Source organism: Macaca fascicularis, chromosome 5, assembly GCF_037993035.2.
Source record: "Macaca fascicularis isolate 582-1 chromosome 5, T2T-MFA8v1.1".
Taxonomy (NCBI): domain Eukaryota; kingdom Metazoa; phylum Chordata; class Mammalia; order Primates; family Cercopithecidae; genus Macaca; species Macaca fascicularis.
The window spans coordinates 150,120,331-150,145,238 of NC_088379.1; the positions used below are offsets into that span (position 1 = coordinate 150,120,331).

A 24,908-nucleotide genomic window follows, 5' to 3' on the forward strand; every position below is an offset into this window, starting at 1 on the left:
ATTATATGAATTACCACATTTACTCTTCATGAAAACCCTAAAAAAAAGGAATTATTTTTTCTTTTTTATTGATGAGTACACTAAAGCTAGGAGGCTCTACCTATGATTAAAGTGATGATCCAAATTGAGATCTGTTTGACTTTGAAATATGAGCATTGAAATTATTGGCATTTAAAAAATATATCAATAACCATTTCCCTTTTAAATAATACTAACACAGAAATTGCATTAAACCAATTAGAGATTTTTAAATATTTGAAAAGGAATCCATAAATGTGATACATCATAAAAACAGAATTCAGGACAAAAACCATATGATCATCTCAATAGACACAGAAAACGCATCTAAAATGAATTTTAAAAGATAAAATTCAGCATCCCTTCATGATAAAAATTTTTGACAAATTAGGCATAAAAGTAACATGCCTCAACATAAGAAGGGCTGTGTATGACAAACCCACAGCCAATATCACACTTAATAAGAAAAAGTCGAAGCATTTCCTCTAAGAACTGGAACAAGACAAGAATGCCCACTTTCACCATTCTTATTCAACACACTACTGGAAGTCTTTGCCAGAGCAATCAGGCAAGATAAAGAAAGAAAAGGCATCCAAATTGGAAGAGAGAAAGTCAAATTACTCCTGTTCACTGATGATATGATTTTATATCTAGAAAACCCTAAAGACGCCACCACAAATTCTTGGATTTGATAAATAAATTTAGTCACGTTTCAGGATACAAAATTAATGTACAGAATCACTGGCATTTGTATACACCAAACCGAATCTAGCTAAGGACCAAATCAAGAAGGCAATTCCATTTATAATAGCTAAAAATAGTAATGAAATACCTAGGAATATATTTAACCAAGGAGGTGAAAGATCTCCATAAGGAGAACTACAAAACACTGATGAAAGAAATTGCAGACGACACAAACAAATGGAAAAATATCCCATGCTCATGAATTAGAAGAATCAATATTGTTAAAATGATCATAAAGCCCAAAGCAATCTATAGATTTAATACAATCCCTATCAAATTACCAATGTCATTTTTTCACAGAATTAGAAAAAGCAATCATAAAAATCACATGAAACCATAAAAGAGCCAAATAGCCAAAGCAACCCTAAGCAAAAAGAACAAAGCTGAAGGCATTACATTACCTAACTTCAAATTATACAGGATTATAGTAGCCGAAACAGCATGGGGCTGGTGTAAAAATAGACACATAGATCAGTGGAACAGAATAGAGAACCCAGAAATAAAGGCACAGACTTATAACCCACTGATCTTTGACAAAGTCAACAAAAATATACACTGGAGAAAGGACACCCTACTCAAGAAACGGTGCTGGGAATATTGGAGAGCCATATGCAGAAGAATGAAACTGGACTGCTATCTCTCACCGTATACAAAACTTAAGATCAATTAAAGACTTAAATCCAATACCTGAAACTGTAGAAATCCTAGAAGAAAAACTCCTTTGGACGCTGGCCTAGGCAAAAATTTATGACTGAGTCCTCAAAAGAAAATGCAACAAGAACAGACAAATGGAACTGAATTAAACTAAAAAACTTCTGCATAGCAGTAAATACATAAGTAAATAAACAAACAAATAAATAAGATCAACTGAATAAACAGACAACCTACGAATGGGAAAACTTTTTTTTGCAAACAATGCATCCATGAGGGCTAATATTCCAGAATCTACAAGGAATTCAAACAACTCAGCAAGAAAAAAACAAATAACCCTGTTATACAGTGGGCAAAGGACATGAACAGACATTTTCCAAAGGAAGACATAGAAGTGACGAACAAACATACGAAAAAATGCTTAACATCACTAATCATCAGAGAAATGCAAATTAAAACCACAGTAAAATACCATCTCACACCAGTCAGAATGGTTCTTTTTAAAAAGTCAAAAAACAACAGATGTTAGTGAGGATGTGAAGAAAAGGTGGCTGGCACAGTGGCTCACACCTGTAATCCCAGCACTCTGGGAGGCTGAGGTGGGTGGATCACTTGGGGGCAGGGGTTCGAGACCAGCCTAGTGGGCATGGTGGCACAGGTCTGTAATCCCAGCTACTTGGGAGGCTGAGGCACACAAATTGCTTTAACCTGGGAGGTGGAGGTTGCACTGAGCCAAGATTGTGCCACTGCACTCCAGCCTGGGTGACACAGAAAGACTGTCTCAAAATAAATAAACAAACAAACAAACAAAATAAAGAAAAGGGAATGTTTGTACACTATTAGTGAGAATGTAAATTAGTACAGCTGTTATACAAAACAGTATGCAGATTTCTTAAAGAACTCAATATAGAACTACCATTCCATCCAGCAATCTCATTATTGGGTATATACCCAAAGGAAAAGAAATCATTGTATCAAAAAGATACCAGTACTCATATGTTTATTGCAGCACTATTCACAACAGCAAAGACATGGAATCAACTTAAGTCTCCATCAACAGAGGATTGGATAAAGAAAATGTGATATATATGTATGAACACTACTCAACCATAGAAAGGAATAAAATCATGTCTTTTGCAGCAACAAGGATGGGGCTGGAGGCTATTATCCTAAGTGAAATAACCCAGAAATAGAAATACTGCATGTCCTCCATTACAAGTGAGAACTAAGAAATAGACACACATGGACATACAGACTGAAATAATAGACACTGGAGACTCTAAAAAGTGGGAGGGTGAAAGGGGAGTGAGGGGTGAAAAAATTACATATTGAGTACAGCGTTCACTATTTGGCTGATGCGTACACTTAAAGCCCCTACTTGACCACTACACGTTATGCACATGTAAAATACCTATAGTTTTACTCCCTTCATGTGTAAACTAAAAAAAAAAAAAAAAAAAAAAATTAAAGAAATACTTGAAAAGGATAACAAAACTTACAGAATAACTCATTTTTAAATTTATAATATCAATTTTTACCATCTTAAGTCAATGGTTATCTTTGAGAAACTTCATAGATAGCATTATGGAAATATGCAAAAAAAAGATAATCTAGTAACACATTCATTTGTTGAACAATAAGGTAGTTTCTTTTTATCCCTGAGCATTTTGTTTAGTAAAACTGACCTTAATTGTGCCCTTCATCTACTTTACATTAGAAAAAACATAAACATTGCCTAAAAACAGATTGCAACATTGTGTGTCTTTTGTTATCTCTATTTTTAAACAGAGGTAATACCTCAATAAAGCAGTTATAATAATATATAATTTTTTTTTTTTTTTTTTGAGACGGAGTCTCGCTCTGTCGCCCAGGCTGGAGTGCAGTGGCGCGATCTCGGCTCACTGCAAGCTCCGCCTCCCGGGTTCACGCCATTCTCCTGCCTCAGCCTCCCCAGTAGCTGGGACTACAGGCGCCCACAACCGCGCCCGGCTAATTTTTTGTATTTTTAGTAGAGACGGGGTTTCACCGTGGTCTCGATCTCCTGACCTTGTGATCCGCCCGCCTCGGCCTCCCAAAGTGCTGGGATTACAGGCGTGAGCCACCGCGCCCGGCAATAATATAATAATATATAATTATATAATAGAAAATAATATAACAAACTGCATGTTTTTTAAGTGTCTACTTAGATACTTTTTATTTTTTATTTCATTTATTTATTTATTTATTTATTTAGAGACAGAGTCTCGCTCTGTTGCCTAGGCTGGAGTGCAGAGGTGTGATCTCGGCTCACTGCAAGCTCCACCTCCCAAATTCACGCCATCCTCCTGCCTCAGCCTCCCGAGTAGCTGGGACTACAGGCACCCGCCACCACGCCCAGCTAATTTTCTTTTTTTCTTTTTGTATTTTTAGTAGAGACGGGGTTTCACTGTGTTAGCCAGGATGGTCTCGATCTCCTGACCTTGTGATACACCTGTCTTGGCCTCCCAAAGTGTTGGGATTACAGGCGTGAGCCACCGCGCCCAGTGGATACTTTTTAAAAAATACTTTAATTTCTAGGGCACATGTGCACAACCTCCAGGTTTGTTACATAGGTGTACATATGCCATGTTGGTTTGCTGCATCCATCAACTATTTCTCCTAATTCTATCCCTCCTCCAGCCCCCCACCCTCCGATAGGCCCTGGTGTGTGATATTCCCCGCCCTGTGTCCAAGTGTTCTCATTGTTCAGTACTCACCTATGAATGAGAACATGCGGTGTTTGGTTTTCTGTTCTTGTGATAGTTTGCTGAGAATGATGGTTTTCAGCTTCATCCATGTCCCTGCAAAAGACATGAACTCATCCTTTTTTATGGCTGCATAGTGTATGCACATGGTGTATATGTGCCACATTTTCTTTCTTTCTTTTCTTTTCTTTTTTTTCTTTTTTTTGAGACAGAGTCTTCCTCTGTTGCCTAGGCTGGAGTGCAGTGGCGTGATCTTGGCTCACTGCAAGCTCTGCCTTCCGGGTTCATGTCATTCTCCTGCCTCAGCCTCCCGAGTAGCTAGGACTACATATGTGCCACATTTTCCTAATCCAGTCTATCATTGATGGACTTTTGGGTTGGTTCCAAGTCTTTGCTATTGTAAATAGTGCCGCAATAAACATACGTGTGCATGTGTCTTTATAGTAGCATGATTTATAATTCTTTGGGTATATATCCAGTAATGAGATCACTGGGTCAAATGCTATTTCCAGTTCTAGATCCTTGAGGAATCGCCACACTGTCTTCCACAATGGTTGAACTAATTTACACTCCCACCAACAGTGTAAAAGTGTTCCTATTTCTCCATATCCTCTCCAACATCTGTTGTTTCCTGACTTTAATGATCACCATTCCAACTGGCGTGAGATGGTATCTCATTGTGGTTTTTGATTTGCATTTCTTTTGACCAGTGATGATGAGCATGTTTTAGTTTGTCTGTTGGTTGCATAAATGTCTTCTTTTGAGAAGAGTCTGTTGATATCCTTTGCCCACTTTTTGATGGGGTTGTTTTTTTCTTGTACATTTGTTTAAGTTCTTTGTAGATGATGGATATTACCCTTTAGGTAGATTGCAAAAACTTCCTCCCATTCTGTAGGTTGCCTGTTCACTCTGATGGTAGTTTCTTTTGCTGTACAGAAGCTCTTTAGTTTAATTAGATCTTGTTTGTCTATTTTGGCTTTTGTTGCCATTGCTTTTGGTGTTTCAGTCATGAAGTCCTTGCCCATGCCTATGTCTTGAATGGTATTGCCTAGGTTTTCTTCTAGGGTTTTTAGGATTTTAGGCCTGACATTTAGATCTCTAATACAGCTTGAATTGATTTTTGTATAAGGTGTAAGGAAGGGATCCAGTTTCAGCTTTCTACATATGGCTAGCCAGTTTTCCCAGCACCATTTATTAAATAGGGAATCCTTTCTCCATTTCTTGTTTTTGTCAGGCTTGTCAAAGATCAGATGGTTGTAGATGTGTGGTGTTATTTCTGAGGCCTCTGTTTTGTTCCATTGGTCTATATATCTGTTTTGGTACCAGTACCATGCTGTTTTTATTTCTGTTGCCTTGTAGTATACTTTGAAGTCAGGTAGCATGATGCCACTGGTTTTGTTCTTTTTGCTTGGGATTGTCTTGGCAATGCAGACTCTTTTTTGGTTCCGTATGAACTTTAAAGTAGTTTTTTCCAATTCTGTGAAGAAAGTCATTGGTAGCTTGATGCGGATGGCATTGAATCTCCTATCTATGAGCATGAAATGTTCTTCCATTTGTTTGTGTCCTCTTTTATTTCCTTGAGCAATGGTTTGTAGTTCTCCTCGAAGAGGTCCTTCACAACCCTTGTAAGTTGGATTCCTAGGTATTGTATTCTCTTTGTAGTCATTGTGAATGGGAGCTCACTCATGATCTGGTTGTTTGTGTATTATTGGTGTATAGGAATGCTTGTGATTTTTGCACATCGATTTTGTATCCTGAGACTTTGCTGAAGTTGCTTATCAGCTGAAGGAGATTTTGAGCTGAGCCGATGGGGTTTTCTAAATATACAATCATGTCATCTGCAAAGAGGGACAATTTGACTTCCTCTTTTCCTAATTGAATAACCTTTTCTTTCTTTCTCTTGACCGACTGCCCTGGCCAGAACTTCCAACACTGTGTTGAATAGGAATGGTGAGAGAGGGCATCCTTGTCTTGTGTCAGTTTTCAAAGGGAATGCTTCCAGTTTTTGCCCATTCAGTATGATATTGACTGTGGGTTTGTCATAAGTAGTTCTTATTATTTTGAGATACATTCCATCAATATCTAGTTTATTGAGAGTTTTTAAGGCTCTCAACTAGATATTGAGAGAGTTGAAGGGCTGTTGAATTTTGTCCAAGGCCTTTTCTGCATCTATTGAGATAATCATGTAGTTTTTGTCATTGGTTCTGTGTATGTGATGGATTATGTTTATTGATTTGTATATGTTGAACCAGCCTTGCATCCCAGGGATGAAGCCGACTTGATTGTGGTGGATAAGCTTTTTGATGTGCTGCTGGATTCAGTTTGCCAGTATTTTATTGAGGATTTTTGGACTGATGTTCATCAGGGATACTGGTGTAAAATTCTCTTTTCTTGTGTCTCTGCCAGGCTTTGGTATCAGGATGATGCTGGTTTCATAAAATGAGTTAGGTAGGATTCCCTCTTTTTCTATTGATTGGAATAGTTTCAGAAGGAATGGTACCAGCTCCTCTTTGTACCTCTGGTAGAATCTGGCTGTGAATCCCTCTGGTCCTGGATTTTCTTTAGTTGGTAGGCTATTAATTACTGCCTCCATTTCAGAGCCTGTTATTGTTCTATTCAGAGATTCAACTTCTTCCTGGTTTAGTCTTGGGACGGTGTATGTGTCCTGGAATTTATCCATTTCTTCTAGATTTTCTAGTTTATTTGTGTAGAGGTGTTTATAGTATTCTCTGATGGTAGTTTGTATTTCTGTGGGATCGGTGGTGATATCCCTTTATCATCTTTTATTGCATCTATTTGATTCTTTTCTCTTTTCTTCTTTATTAGTCTTGCTAGCAGCCTATCTATTTTGTTGATTTTTTCAAAAAACCAGTTCCTGGATTCATTGATTTTTTTGAAGGTTTTTTGTGTCTCTATCTCCTTCAGTTCTGCTCTGATCTTAGTTATTTCTTCTCTTCTGCTAGCTTTTGAATTTGTTTGCTCTTGCTTCTCTAGATCTTTTAATTAATTGTTAGGGTGTCAGTTCTAGATCTTTTCTGCTTTCTCTTGTCAGCATTTAGTGTTATAAATTTCCCTCTACACACTGCTTTAAATGTGTCCCAGAGATTCTGGTGTGTTGTGTCTTTGTTCTCATTGGCTTCAAAGAACATCTTTGTTTCTGCCTTCATTTTGTTATTTACCCAGTAGTCATTCAGGAGCAGGTTGTTCAGTTTCCATGTAGTTGTGTGGTTTTGAGTGAGTTTCTTAATCCTGAGTTCTAATTTGATTGCACTGTGGTCTGAGAGACACTTTGTTGTGATTTCTGTTCTTATACATTTGCTGAAGAGTGCTTTACTTCAAATTATCTGGTCAATTTTAGAATAAGTGTGAGTAAAATGTATATTATGTTGATTTGGGATGGAGAGTTCTTTAGATGTCTATTAGGTGTGCTTGGTGCGGAGCTGAGTTCAAGTCCTGAATATCCTTGATAACCTTCTGTCTTGTTAATCTAATATTGACAGTGGGGTTTTAAAGTCTCCCATTATTATTGCGTGGGAGTCTAAGTCTCTTTGTAGGTCTCTTAGGACTTGCTTTATGAATCTGGGTGCTCCTGTATTGGGTGCATATATATTTAGGATAGTTAACTCTTCTTGTTGAATTGACCCCTTTACTGTTATGTAATGGCCTTCTTTGTCTCTTTGATCTTTGTTGGCTTAAAGTCTGTTTTATCAGAGACTAGGATTGCAACCCCTGCTTTTTGTGCTTTCTATTTGCTTGGTAAATATTCCTCTATCCCTTTATTTTGAGCCTATGTGTGTCTCTGCACATGAGATGGGTTTCCTGAATACAGTCCACTGATGGGTCTTGACTCTTGATCCAATTTGCCAATCTGTGTCTTTTAATTGGGGTATTTAGCCCATTTACATTTAAGGTTAATATTGTTATGTGTGAATTTGATCTTGTCATTATGATGTTAGCTGGTTATTTTGCCCGTTAATTGATGCAGTTTCTTCCTAGCATAGATGGTCTTTACAATTTGGCATGTTTTTGCAGTGGCTGGTACCAGTTGTTTCTTTCCATGTTTAGTGCTTCCTTTACGAGCTCTTGTAAGTCAGGCCTAGTGGTGACAAAATCTCTCAGCATTGCTTGTCTGTAATGGATTTTATTTCTCCTCTTATGAAGCTTAGTTTGGCTGGATATGAAATTCTGGGTTTAAAATTCTTTTCTTTAGGAATGTTGAATATTGACCCCCACTCTCTTCTGGCTTGTAGGGTTTCTGCAGATAAATCCACTGTTAGTCTGATGGGCTTCCCTTTGTGGGTAACCCGACCTTTCTTTCTGGCTGCCCCTAACATTTTTTCCTTCATTTCAACCTTGGTGAATCTGACAATTATGTGTCTTGGGGCTGCTCTTCTTGAGGAGTGTCCCTGTGATGTTCCTCTGTATTTCCTGAATTTGAATGTTGGCCTGCCTTGCTAGGTTGGGGACATTCACCTGGATAATATCCTGAAGAGTGTTTTCCAACTTGGTTCCATTCTTCCCATCACTTTCAGGTACACCAATCAAATGTAGATTTGGTCTTTTCATATAGTCCCATATTTCTTGGAGGCTTTGTTCATTTCTTTTTACTCTTTTTTCTCTAACCTTGTTTTCTTGCTTTATTTCATTCATTTGATCTTCAATCGCTGATACCCTTTCTTCCACTTGATCTAATTGGCTATTGAAGCTTGTGCATGGATCACAAAGTTCTCGTGCCATTGTTTTCAGCTCCATCAGGTCATTTAAGGTCTTCTCTACACTATTTATTCTAGTTAGCCATCTGTCTAACCTTTTTTCAAGGATTTTAGCTTCCTTGTGATGGGTTAGAACATGCTCCTTTAGCTTGGAAAAGTTTGTTATTACTGACCTTCTGAAGTCTACTTCTGTCAACTCGTCAAAGTCACTCCCCATCCAGCTTTGTTATGTTGCTGGCAAGGAGCTGCGATACTTTGGAGGAGAAGAGGCACTCTGGTTTTTAGAATTTTCAACTTTTCTCCCCATCTTTGTGGTTTTATCTACCTTTGGTCTTTGATGTTGGTGACCTACAGGTGGCATTTTGGTGTGGATGTCCTTTTATTGATGTTGATGCTATTACTTTCTGTTTCTTAGTTTTCCTTCTAACAGTCAGGTCCCTCAGCCACACTGTTGGAGTTTGCTGGAGGTCCACTCCAGACCCTGTTTGCCTGGGTATCACCAGCAGAGGCTGCAGAACAGCAAATATTGCTGCCTGATCTTTCCTCTGGAAGCTTCGTCCCAGAGGGGCACCTGCCTGTGTGAGGTGTCTGTCGGTCCTTACTCTGAAGTGTCTCCCAGTCAGGCTACATGGGGTTCAGGGACCCACTTGAGGAGGCAGTCTGTCCATTCTCAGAGCTCAAAAGCCAGGCTGGGAGAACCACTGCTCTCTTCAGAGCTCAGTTGGAAATGTAGAAATCATCTGTCTTCTGCATCGATCATGCTGGGAGCTGCAGACCGGAGGTTTTCCTATTCAACCATCTTGGAATGGAACCCCAATTTAGATACATTTTGACAAATGCCTATATTACAGTTTAATGTGTCCCCCAAAATTTCATGTGTTGGAAACTTAATTGCCTTTGTAACAGTATTAAGAGGTGGGGCCTCTAAGAGGTGAAAGATTAATGCCATTATCTTGGGAGTGGGCTCCTGATAAATAGATGAGTTTGATTTGATTTTCTCTCTGCCTTGTATGCTTGCTTGTCACTCTGCCTTCCACTGTGGGATGACCCTTGCCAGATGCTGGAGCACCATGCTTTTGGACTTCCCAGTCTGCAGAACTATGAGTCAAATAAATTTAAGGGCTAAGGGGGCAATATGAGGGATTAGCAATTGGAAGCTGGCAAAGGCTGAACCTGCCAGACTAAAGTAGGATCTTAGCAGGAGGCACACAACTATTGACATACTGTAGCCCTGCAGGAAGCTAGCCAGGCCTCTGCTCCTGCCTGGTTACTTCTGGAACCAACTGGAAGCCAGAAGACAGGGATCCATGATACATTCTGCACAGCTCAGTCACCAGAGGTTCAAAGAGCCAGAAAGAATAGATAATGGGTCTGGAGGAGCACATAGAGAATATCCATATACAGACTTCCTACAAAATCCTGTACTCCTTATACATTAATGCATTAAACTAGTCACTTCTGATCTAGAAAGTCATAATACATGGTTTCAGTCTAGAGACTGGTGGTTCTCAATTTTTTTTCCCTATACTTTCCTAATGTAAGATTAATCTGGGAAGCGAACACTCAGCCAGGAGGCACATTTCCCATCTCCTTCTATGTAGGTAATACATTGAGACTGAATTGACCAATAGGAGGTGAGTATAAAGGGTTTATCCCTCTTTCAAGCTTGGCTCATGAAAAACTGCATATTTGATCATCCATGCTCTTTTCCTCTTTAAATTGGCTGGAATGAAGGCAAACTTTACTATTATGGTGTTAGGAATCACATGTTGAATTTGAAAAGGTAACAGATGGATGAAGTCTGAGTCCTTGAATCACTATTTAGAGAGCTCATAGAAACAGAAATAGTTGCATTGGAAGAAAAAATAAAATACATACAAGAAACTTATTCATTAGGGAGGCGCTATGGTTTGAAAGCTTATGTCCCCTTCAAAATTCATATTGAAACTTAAATACCCAATGCAATGGAAGTAGGTAGTGGGCCTGTAGAAGCTGATTAGGTCATGAGGGTGGAGCTCTCATTAGTGACTTTTGGGGTGGAGAGAACTAGTCAGGCCCTCTTGCCCGTCTTCCTCCCACCATGTGAGTATGAAACAACAAAGCACCACCTATGAAGCAGAGAGCTGACTTTACCAGACACAGAACCTCCTGGCACGTTGCCCTTGGACTTCCCAGCATCCAGAGTTGTGAGAAATAAATTCTATTTGTTATACATTAAAAAAAAAAAAAAAGAAGAAGAAGGCCTGGTGCAATGGCTTATGCCTATAATCCCAGCACTTTGGGAGGCCAAAGCAGGCAGATCACTTGAAGCCAGGAGTTTCGAGACCAGCCTGGGCAACATGGTGAAATCCTGTCTCTACTAGAAATGCCAAGAAATGCCAAAAAATTAGCTGGGCATGGTGGTACCAGCTACTTGGGAGGCTGAGACTGGAGAATCGCTTGAATCTGGTAGGTGGAGGTTGCAGTGAACTGAGATTGCACCAGTGCACTCCATCCTGGGTGACAGACCAAGACTCTGTCTCAAAAAAACCAAAACCAACCAACCAACCAAACAAACAAAAAACAAAGAGAGAGAGAGACTGGTGGTTCTTAATTCCTTTGGGGTCACAGACTTTGAGATGTGCATCTAAGTACTCAAACAAATTTATGTACAATATTTTGCCTCCTCAGAGACAGATAATATTTTAGTAAATAATGTATTTGATTTTTTCACTTATATTCTCAGAAAAAATAGTGGCCAACATGTAACAATTTAAAAAATAAATTGAAATTGTGTATTTAAAATAAAAAAATAAAAGAAATTCAGTAGGAAACTTCTGCTAACAAGGATATTCCAAAAGTATATGGAATTTTTTTTTTTTTTTTTTTTTTTTTTACTTCAGTAAGAACAACTTTTGGAGCAGTCACTGACATGTTAACATGCCAACTTTTTCAACTTTGACATTCCACAGATGTCAACTCTAACACTAATGACAGAAAGTTATGAAATCTTTGACTTTCAATTGCAGATGGAATCAAAATTCCTATTGCTTGCTTGCTTTTTCAAGTAAGGATTGGCTTGTATCAGAAAAATACCAGAATTCTCAAACAGTTTCTGAGTTGGATTCTATTTATGCCTTTTTTTTTCCTCAGATCATTGAGAACATCTTTGTTACTGGCACTGTCTAGATGGTATTTTGAGCAGAGTTTTACAGTGTTTCCAAGTGGTGCAGTTTTTTCCCGCAGAGAGATGGCCACTACAGACTCTAGCTAATGGGGAAGACAGATATTAACCAAATAATCACAAACACACATGTAAAGTTGCTGTGGAGAAAAGGTACATTGTTCTGTGAGAAAAAATAATGGAGACTTATCTAATAAGAAAGCATTGTTTAATCTGCAATCTTAAGACTCAGTAGAAGTTATTGAAGAGTTACTTACCCCAAGTTCAATGAAGTTCTATTAGACTTAACTTCCAGACAGCTGATGAATTTCCATAAAGCAAAAGACAACTTCATAATCTGCTTTTCTAAGAAAACGTCTTGAAAAGACAGAAATGCAAGGCTCTGAAGCTAAATAGGTTGAAGACTTTTGTGGTTGTAAGCAAAAGTTTATTTGGGGTTTACCTTTGACACTAATGTGAGACAATCTAGAGTGGAATGAATCTCATTGCTAGTTCTCCAAGCATGCATAGTACCAATGTTTCTTTGAGTTGAAATTTTGTTTGGCAAATAAAGTTTGTATAATTTCAACACCACAGGAGGCCTTCAAGCTTTCTAAAAGTGCTCCCAAAATAGAAATCCTCATTCGATGCTGTTCTTATGCAGATAACATGTGAACTGGACTTGGTTCTGCCAACAGAGGTCAATACTTTCACCATGAAGAGAAATAGCAATTCCTTCATGATCTGCTTCAAAATATTGGAATCGATCTTAGTGATTCTGGAATGGATGAGAAGATTTGACAGAGCATTGTTTTACTTTTTAAATTTTTCTTCAAATTACAAATCAGCATAACCATTTCCAGGACATTTTGCTTCAGCAAGGTCTTTTATTTAGTCGTGCAGCAAGCGATCTTGCAGGATGACTCGAGACAGTACATCTTTGTGTTGGAGAAAATTCAAGTTTTTAATGCTTTCCAATTGACCCTTTTACTAAGGCAAAAGAGGCAGACTGTGCAGTGTATTTTCAGGATGTAAGGGATCACTTCAGCTTCGTTGGGTTCTTACTTCCATAGGTAATATGTTCAACCATGCAAGGAAAATCCAAGCGCAGAGAGAGAGAAAGAGAGATTCTTGCTGGGCATGGTAGCTCATGCCTGTAATCTCAGCACTTTGAGAGGCCAAGGTGGGAGATCATGAGGTCAGGAAATCGAGACCATCCTAACCAACATGGTGAAACCCCGTCTCTACTAAAAATAAAAAAAGTTATCCGAGCGTGAGTGGCGGGTGTCTGTAGTCCCAGCTACTCAGGAGGCCGAGGCAGGAGAATTGCCTGAACCCGGAGGCAGAGGTTGCAGTGAGGTGAGATTGCACCACTGTACTCCAGCCTGGGCAACAGAGCGAGGCATTGTCTCAAAAAAAAAAAAAAAAAAAAAAAGATTCTTTTTTTGGTGATATATCCTAGTCTAAACTGATATTAAGGTATAGATAAACAGATGTTCATAATCATAATGTTTCATTTTCAATTCATGTCAAAGAATGGCCTGGTAGATATTATAACAGGCCAATGACACCAAACTGTAATTCTGCATACTGCTTTTTACTTGTTTATTATAAACAATGCTTTCATAAAAATGTTACACAAAAAGTTTTTCTCCCCCAACTGTAGTTTTAAATATTGGGGAAGACATTAAAAAAAAGTCTATTTTTCCCCAGGTTTGTGGATCCTCTGGAAGTTATCCATTAGTTCTCTGATTTATAAACCAAGGGCTAACAACCTCATCTATCAATAAGGTTGTAATCTTCTGATACTACTCTATCTCTTCACTTTCACCTTTATCTATTAAGTATAATTGTCTGAAGTGAGACAAAATTATTAAGATAACTTGGAGTAGCAATTTATAAACTGTGGTGCAAAGGAACACTGATGGCCCCCTGGAAAAAACTCATCTCTCCCTTTGCCATTTCCTCCCCTCTCTCCAGACTTTTTTTAAAAACCCCAATGTTTCTCTGAAATTATGATGAATCTCTCAGGAGTTTTTGTGTATCAAGATTGACTATTTGCACGTCTGAGAGAATATTGCTTTCTCTTGGCAGAGGGTTTTGACCTATGTGGGGTTTGGGAACACTTAGAGGATTCAAAGGTGCCCTTTAACAGGGGTCTGGAGCCCAAAACTCCATTTTAATTTACACAACCTGTGTATCGTCTGTTACAGTTCTTTCTTTTCATGCTGTGACTCTTTCTCCTGCCCTTGCTCTGATTTTTACTGAAGACCAGCTACTTCAGCCTGTCCATGCATGATCACTTTATCTGGTATTCTTTTTCCTTCCTCATGTTAAATCCTCACGTTCTTAAGTTTTCCAATTTGTGACCTTCTCATTTACCCTAAGCCTGGCCCTATATGGAGAACTTCATCCTCCCAGCAGGGGTCACCATAGTTCTTTCCCAGAGAGCCTATGTTACCATATTAAAGAATCCACCCTCTGGTCTTTATACAGTTCCAGTTTCTATAGAACATTATAAACACTAGGGCTCAACATTCACATTGTATTCATGTCTGTCCTGATTTAATATTGACTAACACTTTAAACACTTTTTGAAGCAAGTAATGTTATTTTTAAATCGTATTTATTTGTTTTTGTTACAAATTCCTAGATGGACAGGAAAGATAACCCCCACATTATGCCTCATACATTGTAATTAAAGTTTTTATCGTTAGACACAAATGTATAAAAGATAAAATTACTGTACTTTTCTTTGTTCTTTTTTTCTTCAATCTATACTTTCTCCTAATAAATTGGAGACACACACATATATATATGTAAGTATTTGAAGCACTTAGAATCTAAATGATGTAATATAAATAAGATTAAATTAGAATATATTTAATTGTTTTTTAGAATCAAGCATTCTCTTTAAAATTCTTTTATGTATTTATGCCATTTTAACTCGTTGCATTGATTTTTTAAAAAATTACACAAATGAAAAAGAACCAGGAAGAGTTAGCTATGTGATAGTTATGGAAACATAATAAAGTGAGTATTTGAGTGAAACTCAGGGAGCAACTTGACTTAAACAAAGACATCACACCAACAATTCTACCTTCTCATTCCTGCGTTATTAAATTAGATCATTCCTATAAGCATCAAATATGCTATTGTTTTTCTCATCTTAAAAAAATGCGACTCTTTTTTTTTTTGAGACTGAGTCTTACTCTGTTGCACAGACTGGAGTGTAGTGGTGTGATCTTGGCTCACTGCAATCCTTGCCTCCAGGGTTCAAGCAATTCTCCTGCCTCAGCCTCCTAAGTAGCTGGGACTACAGGTGCATGCAATCACACCCAGTTAATTTTTGTATTTTTAGTAATGACAAGGTTTCACCATGTTGACCTGGTCTCAAACTCTTGACCTCAAGTGATCTGCCCACCTTGGCCTCTCAAACTGCTGGATTACAGGTGTGAGCCACCATGCCCGGCCAATACAACTTCTTTTGAGCCTACTTCTCCAGCTACTGCCCTGGGTCTCTGCCCTCCTCTGAAGCAAAAATTACTTGAAAGAGTTGCTTATACTTTCTGTCTTCTTCTTCCAGTCTCCATTCAAATCAGGCTTTTCCCCACCTCCCCCTGAACTTGCTCTCGTCAGGGTCACCAGTGACCTCCATGTTGCTAAATCCAATGGCTCCTTCTCGGTTTTCCTCTAATTTGGCCTATGAGCAGCATTGGGCAAACATTTTCTTCACTTGCTTCCAAGACATCACAGAGGCCTGGTTGTCCTGCTACTTAATTGATCCTTCATGGCTGATCTCTTTCTGCATCCTCTTCCTCTTCCTGAACATCAGCATGCTAGAATTCCATAGGCTCTGGCATGATCCTCTACTCTCCTCTACCTCCATTCACTTCCCAGGTGATCTCATCCAGTTCCATGGCTTTAAATATCATCTGTTCCCTAAGAAATTGCGCTCAACTGCTGATAACAAAGATCCACTTACAGCAGCTTTGACACAAAATAGTTCATTCTCTTCCATATTAGGAGTCACAAGGAGGCCATCCGCAGCTGATATGGCAGATTTACAAGGTCATCAGATACTCAGGCTGTTTCTGATTTTCTGTTCCATCATCTTGGCACGTATATTCTCAAGTCTGGGACTACAGGCACACATCACCACACCCAGCTGATTTTTGTATTTTTAGTAGAGACGAGGTTTCACCGTGTTGGCCAGGATGGTCTTGAGCTCTTGACCTCGTGATCCTTCCACCTCGGCCTCTCAAAGTGTTGCAATTACAGGTGTGAGCCACTGTGCCTGGCCTAAATGTGAAGTTCTAAGGGGGAATTGGAAAAAGAATATTTGGTAAGCACCTTGTAGTTTCTGTCATAACATCGATATATCAAAGAGTCCCATATTCATATTTCCAGCCCTGCACTCTTATCCAAGCCTCAAGACCACTTACTGTGCTCGGATGCACACTTGGCAACTAAAACTGAACATGAGCAAAGCATTGCCTTTGTAATGGAGACTCAAGGATGAATGACTGTGAGTTGAGGGAAGAATGAGGAGTAAGAAAATGAAGACAGTGAATACACTATAGAGAACTCTTTCAGGAGTTTTGATAGAAAGAAGAGCAGAGGAGCAGAAAAATGGGAAGTAACTGGAGGAGAATGTAAACTCTTAGGAGAATTTTGTTTCATTTTATAAAATGAATAATATTTCAACCTGTTAGTATAATAATGGGAGTGGTTTAGGAGAGAAGAAATGAATGACTCAGGGAAGGGGGAATAATTGTAGGAGCAAAGTCCTTAAGAAGACAGGGGGAGACAAAATACAGGGCACAAATGAGGAGATCGGCATTTGATATAAACAACAGAGAAAGCAGAGCATGGGGGCACAACTTTTAGGTGAGACGGCTCACTGAGTTTAAGCTTCGATAACCCACTTTGCTCCAAATACATGACAAAAATAGATCAAATCTAAAAAAAAAGGTAAGTCTAGGATAAAAAATAAGACAAACATCTCCTAAATGCAAATAGATCAAAAATGTCAAAGTGGGTAGACTGAAGTCACAAAGTTTATGGAAAATTCAGAAAGCATCAAGTTCTGGTTAGGATTTCAGTTCCTGAGGGGCAGAGGACACTAAAATTGCTCCATGAGAAACTGAATCCAGTTTTACAGCTTGAATACTCTTCTATTCTCAGGAGTGAGGCTGGAAAAAAATTACATTTATTTATTTATTTATTTTTTAGAGATGGGTTTCACTATGTCACCCAGGCTGAAGTGTAATGGCTATTCACAGGCTCAATCATGGCTCACTGCAGCCTTGAATTTTTGGCCTCAAGTGATCCTCCTGCCTCAGCCTTCTGAATAGTGGGAACTACAGATGCGTGCCACCACACCTGGCTCTGATAAAATATTAAAACTCTGCATGACTTGTATTTGGAGATGTGGCTTTTAGGAAGCTGTGGACCTAAGTAGAAGGGGGTGCATAGATACAATCTCACAATCAAAAATTGAGCCAAAATAGCTAATTGCTCTATGACTAGACCTGTGGAGTCCTCAATATCACCTTGTAGACAAAATCTCAAGCTGGAATAGTTGGATTTGGTTTCTGATTGAAGGTCTGCTGACAGAATGAGCTCATTGTTAAGGCATGGGGGAAGGGCAGAAAAAATATGTTAAAAGCTTCCAAATGTTTCAATATGAGCCTGAAAATCCAAATTCCAAACACATGGGTAGGTCTAATGCTTAGCAAGAAAGTCAACAAAATCAATAATCAGAATGTGAATTGCCTGTAGATAAAATTAATTTTATCTCTGGAGCAGCATGATAAGCTTTTTAATAAAAATTATTATTATACTTTAAGTTCTGGGATACATGTGCAGAACATGCAGGTTTGTTACATAGGTATACACATGCCATGGTGATTTGCTGCACCCATCAACCCGTCATCTACATTAGGTCTTTCTTTCTTTTTTTTCTTTTTTTGAGATGGAATTTTGCTCTTGTTGCCCAGGCTGGAGTGCAGTGGTGCAATCTCAGCTTACTGCAACCTCTGCCTCCCAGGTTCAAGTGATTCTCCCACATCAGCCTCCCAAGTAGCTGGGATTACAGGCTCCTGCCACCACACTGGGCTAATTTTTGTATTTTTAGTAGAGACGGGGTTTTGCCATGTTGGTCAGACTGGTCTCGAACTCCTGACCTCAGGTGATCCACCTGCCTCGGCCTCCCAAAGTATTGAGATTACAGGCGTGAGCCACCACACTCAGCTAGGTATTTCTCCTAATGTTATCCCTCCCTTATCCCCCAACTCCCTGACAGGCCCCGGTGTGTGATGTTCCCCTCCCTGTGTCCATGTGTTCTCATTGTTCAATTCCCACTTATGAGTGAGGACATGTGGTATTTGGTTTTCTGTTCCTGTGTTAGTTTGCTGAAAATGAGGGTTTCCAGCTTCATCCATGTCCCTGCAAAGGACATGAACTCATCCTTTTTATGACTGCATAGTATTCCACGGTGTATATGTGCCACATTTTCTTTATCCAGTCTGTCATTGATGGGCATTTGTGTTGATTCCAGGTCTTTGCTATTGTGAACAGTGCCGCAATAAACATACGTGTGCACGTGTCTTTATAGTAGAATGATTTATAATCCTTTGGGTATATACTCAGTAATGGGATTGCTGGGTCAAATGGTATTTCTGGTTCTAGATCCTTGAAAACTGGCCACACACAGCCGGGCGCGGTGGCTCACGCCTGTAATCCCAGCACTTTGGGAGGCCGAGGTGGGCGGATCACAAGGTCAGGAGATCGAGACCACGGTGAAACCCCGTCTCTACTAAAAATACAAAAAATTAGCCAGGCGCGGTTGTGGGCGCCTGTAGTCCCAGCTACTCGGGAGGCTGAGGCAGGAGAATGGCGTGAACCCGGGAGGCGGAGCTTGCAGTGAGCCGAGATTGCGCCACTGCACTCCAGCCTAGGCGACAGAGTGAGACTCTGTCTCAAAAAAAAAAAAAAAAAAAAAAAAAAAAAAAAAAAAAAAAAAGAAAACTGGCCACACTGTCTTCCACAATGATTGAATTAATTTACACTCCCACCAACAATGTAAAAGCGTTCCTATTTCTCCACATCCTCTCCAGCATCTGTTGTTTCCTGACTTTTAAATGATCACCATTCTAACTGGCATGAGATGGTATCTTATTGTGGTTTTGATTTGCATTTCTGTAATGACCAGGATGAGCTTTTTTTTTTTTTTGTTTCCTCGTAGATAGAGTTTCGCTCTTGTTGCCCAGGCTGGAGTGCAATAGCGTGATCTTGGCTCACCACAACCTCCACCTCCTGGGTTCAAGCGATTCTCTTGCCTCAACCTTCCGAATATCTGGGATTACAGGCATGTGCCACCACGCCCAGCTAATTTTGTATTTTTACTAGAGACGAGGTGTCTCCATGTTGGTCAGGTTGGTCCCGAACTCCCAACCTCAGGTGATCCAACCGCCTTGGCCTCCCAAAGTGATGGGATTACAGGCATGAGCCACCATGCACAGCCTATGATGAGCTTTTTTTCGTACGTTTGTTGGCTGCATAAATGTCTTCTTTTGAGAAGTGTCTGTTCATATCTTTCACCCATTTTTGATGGGGTTGTTTTTTTCTTGTACATTTGTTTCAGTGTTTTGTAGATTCTGGATATTAGCCCTTTGTCAGATGGATAGATTGCAAAAATTTTCTCCAATTCTGTAGGTTGCCTGTTCACTCTGATGATAGTTTCTTTTGTTGTGCAGAAGCTCTTTAGTTTAATTAGATCCCCTTTGTCAATTTTGGCTTTTTTTTTTTTTTTTTTTGCCATTGCTTTTGGTGTTTTAGTCATGAAGTCCTTGCCCATGGCTATGTCCTGAATGATATTGCCTAGGTTTTCTTCTAGGGTTTTTGTGGTTTCAGGTCTTACATATAAGCTTTTAATCTGTCTTCAGTTAATTTTTGTATAAGGTATAAGGAAGGGGTCCAGTTTCAGTTTTTTGCATATGGCTAGCCAATTTTCCCAACACCATTTATTAAATAGGGAATCCTTTCCCCATTGCTTGTTTCTGTCAGGTTTGTCGAAGACCAGATGATTGTAACCGTGTCTCTGCCAGGTTTTGGTATCAGGATGATGCTGGCCTCATACAATAAGTCAGGGAGGAGTCCCTCTTTTTCTATTGTTTGGAGTCGTTTCAGAAGGAATGGTTGCAGCTCCTCTTTGTACCTCTGGTAGAATTTGGCTGTGAATTCATCTGGTCCTGGGCTTTTTTTTAGTTGGTAGGCTATTAATTACTGCTGCAATTTCAGAACTTCTTATTGGTCTATTCAGGGATTCAACTTCTTCCTGGTTTAGTCTTGGGAGGGTGTATGTGTCCAGGAATTTATCCATTTCTTCTAGATTTTCTAGTTCATTTGCATAGAGGTGTTTATAGTATTCTCTGATGGTAGTTTGTATTTCTGTGGGATCAGTGGTGATCTCCCCTTTATCATTTGTTATTTTTTCTATTTGATTCTTCTCTCTTTTCTTCTTTATTAGTCTTGCTAGTGGTCTATCTATTTTGTTAATCTTTTTAAAACACCAGCTCCTCGATTCATTGATTTTTTTGAAGGGTTTTTGTGTCTCTATCTCCTTCAGTTCTGCTCTGATCTTAATTATTTCTTGTCTTCTGCTACCTTTTTAATTTGTTTGCTCCTGCTTCTCTAGTTCTTTTAATTGTGATGTTAGGGTGTTGATTTGAGACCTTTCCTGCTTTCTCCTGTGGGCATTTAGTGCTATAAATTTCCCTTTAAACACTGCTTTAAATGTGTCCCAGAGATTCTAGTATATTGTGTCTTTGTTCTCATTGGTTTCAAATAACTTATTTATTTCTGCCTTAATTTTGTTATTTATGCAGTAGTCATTCAGGAGCAGGTTGTTCAGTTTCCATGTAGTTGTGAGGTTTTGAGTGAGATTCTTAATCCTGAGTTCTAATTTGATTGCACTGTGGTCTGAGAGACTGTTTGTTATGAATTCTGTTCTTTTGCACTTGCTGAGGAGTGTTTTACTTCTAATTATATGGTCAATTTTAGAATAAGTGAGATGTGGTGCTGAGAAGAATATATATTCTGTTGATTTGGGGTGGACGGTTCTGTAGATGGTCTATTAGGTCTGCTTGGTCCAGAGCTGAGTTCAAGTCCTGAATATCCTTGTTAATTTTCTGTCTCATTGATCTAACATTGACGGTGGGGCGTTAAAGTCTCCCACTATTATTGTGTGGGAGTCTAAGTCTCTTTGTAGGTCTCTAAGGACTTGCTTTATTAATCTGGGCGCTCCTGCATTGGGTGCATATATATTTATGATAGTTAACTCTTCTTGTTGCATTGATCCCTTTACCATTATGTCATGCCCTTCTTTGTCTTTTCTGATCTTTGTTTGTTTAAAGTCTGTTTTTATCAGAGACTACAATTGCAGCTCCTGATTTTTTTTGCTTTCTATTTGCTTGGTAGATCTTCCTCCATCCCTTTATTTTGAGCCTATGTGTGTCTTTGCATGTGAGATAGGTCTCCTGATTAACGCACACTGATGGGTCTTGACTCTTGATCCTATTTGCCAGTCTGTGTCTTTTAATTGTGGCATTTAGCTCATTTACATTTAAAGTTAATATTGTTATGTGCCAATCTGATACTGTCATTATGATGCTAGCTGGTTATTTTGCCTGTTGGTTGATGCAGTTTCTTCAAAGTGTTGATGGTCTTTAGAATTTGGTAAGTTCTTGCAGTGGCTGGTACCGGTTTTCCCTTTCCATATTTAGTGCTTCCTTCAGCAGCTCTTGTAAGGTAGGCCTGATGGTGACAAAATCTCTCAGCATTTGCTTGTCTGTAAAGGATTTTATTTTTCCTTCGCTTATGTAGCTTAGTTTTGCTTGATATGAAATTCTGGGTTTAAAATTCTTTTCTTTAAGAATGTTGAATATTAGCCCCCATTCTCTTCTGGCTTGTAGGGTTTCTGCAGATAAATCCACTGTTAGTCTGATCACCTTCCCTTTGTGAGTAACCTGACTTTTCTCTCTGGCTGCCCTTAACATTTTTTCTTTCATTTCAACCTTGGTGAATCTGACGATCATGTGTCTTGGGGTTGTTCTTCTCAAGGAGTATCTTTGTGGTATTCTCTGTATTTCCTGAATTTGAATGTTGGCCTGCCTTGCTAGGTTGGGGACATTCACCTGGATAATATCCTGAAGAGTGTTTTCCAACTTGGTTCCATTCTCCCCATCACTCTCAGGTACACCAATCAAATGTAGGTTTGGTCTTTTCATATAGTCCCATATTTCTTGGAGGCTGTGTTAATTCCTTTTCTTTCCTTTTTCTCTAATCTTGTCTTCACACTTTATTTCATTAATTTGATCTTCAATCTCTGATATCCTTTCTTCTGCTTGATTGATTCAGCTATTGATAATTGTCTATGCTTCACAAATTTCTCATGCTGTGTTTTTCAGTTCCATCAGGTCATATATGTTCTTCTCTAACCTGGTTATTCTAGTTAGAAATTCCTCTAACCTTTTTTCAAGGTTCTTAGGTTCCTTTATTGGGTTAGAACATGCTTGTTTAGCTCAGAGGAGTTTGTTATTACCCACCTTCTGAAGCCTACTTGTGTCAGTTCGTCAAACTCATTCTCTGTCCAGTTTTGTTCCCCTGCTGTCGAGTTGTGATCTTTTGGAGGAAAAGAGGTGTTCTGGTTTTTGGAATTTTCAGCCTTTTGGCTGGTTTATCCTTCTTTTCGTGGATATATCTACCTTTGGTCTTTGATGTTGGTGACCTTCGGATGAGGTTTCTGTGTGGATGTCCTTTTAATTTATGTTGATGCTATTCCTTTGTGTTTGTTAGTTTTCCTTCTAACAGTCAGGACCCTCTGCTGCAGGTCTGCTGGAGTTTGCTGAAAGTCCACTACAGACCCTGTTTGCCTGGGTATCACCAGTGAAGGCTGCAGAACAGCAAAGATTGCTGCCTGTTCCTTCCTCTAAAGGTTTCATCCCAGAGGGGCACCCACCAGATGCCAGCTGGAGCTCTCCTGTATGAGGTATCTGTCGACCCCTGTTGGGAGGTGTCTCCCAGTCAGGAGGCACAGGGGTCAGGGACCCACTTGACGAAGCAGTCTGCCTCTTAGCAGAGCTCCAGCACCGTGCTGGGAGATCCACCGCTTTCTTCAGAGCTGGCAGGCAGGAACATTTAAGTCTGCTATAGCTGCGCCCACAGCTGCCCCTTCCCCCAGGTGCTCTGTTCCAGAGAGATGGGAGTTTTATCTATAAGCCCCTGACTGGGGCTGCGGCCTTTCTTTCAGAGATGCCCTGCCCAGAGAGGAGGAATCTAGAGAGGCAGTCTGGCTACAGGGGCTTTGCCAAGCTGTGGTGGGCTCTGCCCAGTTCAAACTTCCCAGTGGCTTTGTTTATACTGTGAGGGGAAAACTGCCTACTCAAGCCTCAGTAATGGTGGACGCCCCTCCCCCCACCAAGCTTGAGTGTCCCAGGTCCACTTCAGACTGCTGTGCTGGCAGCAAGAATTTCAAGCCAGTGGATCTTAGCTTGCTGTGCTCCATAGGGGTGGGATCCACTGAGCCAGACCACTTGGCTCCCTGGCTTCAGTCCCCTTTCCAGGGGAGTAAACAGTTCTGTCTTGCTGGCATTCCAGGCACCACTTGGGTATGGAAAAAAAAAAAAAAAAAAAAAAAAAAAACCTCCTGCAGCTAGCTTGGTGTCTGCCCAAATGCCTGTCCAGTTTGTGCTTGAAACCCAGGGCCCTGGTGGCATAGGCAACAGAGGGAATCTCCTGGTCTGTGGGTTGTGAAGACCCTGGGTAAAGCATGGTATCTTGGCTGGGGTGCACCATTCCTCATGGCACAGTCCCTCATAGCTTCCCTTGGCTAGGGGAAGGAGTTCCCCGACCCCTTGCACTTCCTGGGTGAGGCAATGCCCCACCCTGCTTTGGCTGACTGTATGTGGGCTGCGCCCACTGTCTAACAAGTCCCAATGAGATGAACTGGGTACCTCAGTTGGTAATGCAGAAATCACCCACCTTCTGCATTGATCTCACTGGGAGCTGCAGACTGGAGCTGTTCCTATTCAGCCATCTTGGAAGAACCTCTTCTCTTTTTGAGACAGAGTCTCATTCTGTTGCCCAGGCTAGAGTGCAGTGGTGAGATCACTGCAACCTCTGCCTCCTGGGTTCAAGTGGTTCTCCTGCCTCAGCCTCCCTAGTAGCTGGAATTGCAGGTGTGTGCCAGAGCACCAGGCTGATTTTTGTATTTTTAGTAGAGACAGGGTTTTGCCATGTTGGCTAGGCTGGTCTCTAACTCCTGACCTCAGGCAATCTGCCTGCCTCAGCCTCCCAAATTGCTGGGATTACAGGTGTGAGCCACCACACCTGGCCATTTGAAAAGCTTTTAATATAAATATGAATGAGTGGTTCAAAGACATAAAAGCCTAAGTTCTGCTAAAAGGAACAAGGAATTATGAAATAAAAAGAAGCAAAAATAAAATACAAAAGAAATTATTAGAAATTTGTAAGCTGGAATGTGAATGTATTTGAAGATTTGAATTTTGATATAGTTGAAGAAAAAATTAGTGCTTTGCAAGATCTTAAAAAGGAATACCCCAGAACACAGGAGAGCAAAGACTATGTATGGGTATAGACGCAGGCAAATTGGTGCATTTGGTGATGGAAGATTAGGCAGATAGCTTTGTATTGCTTCTATTTTTTTTCAGTAAAATTAGAGATATAATCATCAGCTGAAGTGAAAAGGTGTTGCAGGTTTGAGGAGAAATGATAAGGTGTCCTTTGAGAGAATGGGATAGTGAATTGATTACAGAAATGTGGAAGTATTATCAGGAAGTGCTGGTGGCCCACTTTAGTCTAAGTAGGATTTAGACCCCCTAAAAGGTATTTGTT

General features: G+C 39.8%; 1 long non-coding RNA gene across 9 annotated transcripts in view; it reads left to right on the forward strand.

The window, feature by feature from the left end:
• LOC123573636 (uncharacterized) overlaps positions 1-24,908 on the forward strand; it is a 180,859-nt gene that overhangs the window by 22,923 nt on the left and 133,028 nt on the right. The window lies entirely within an intron of this gene.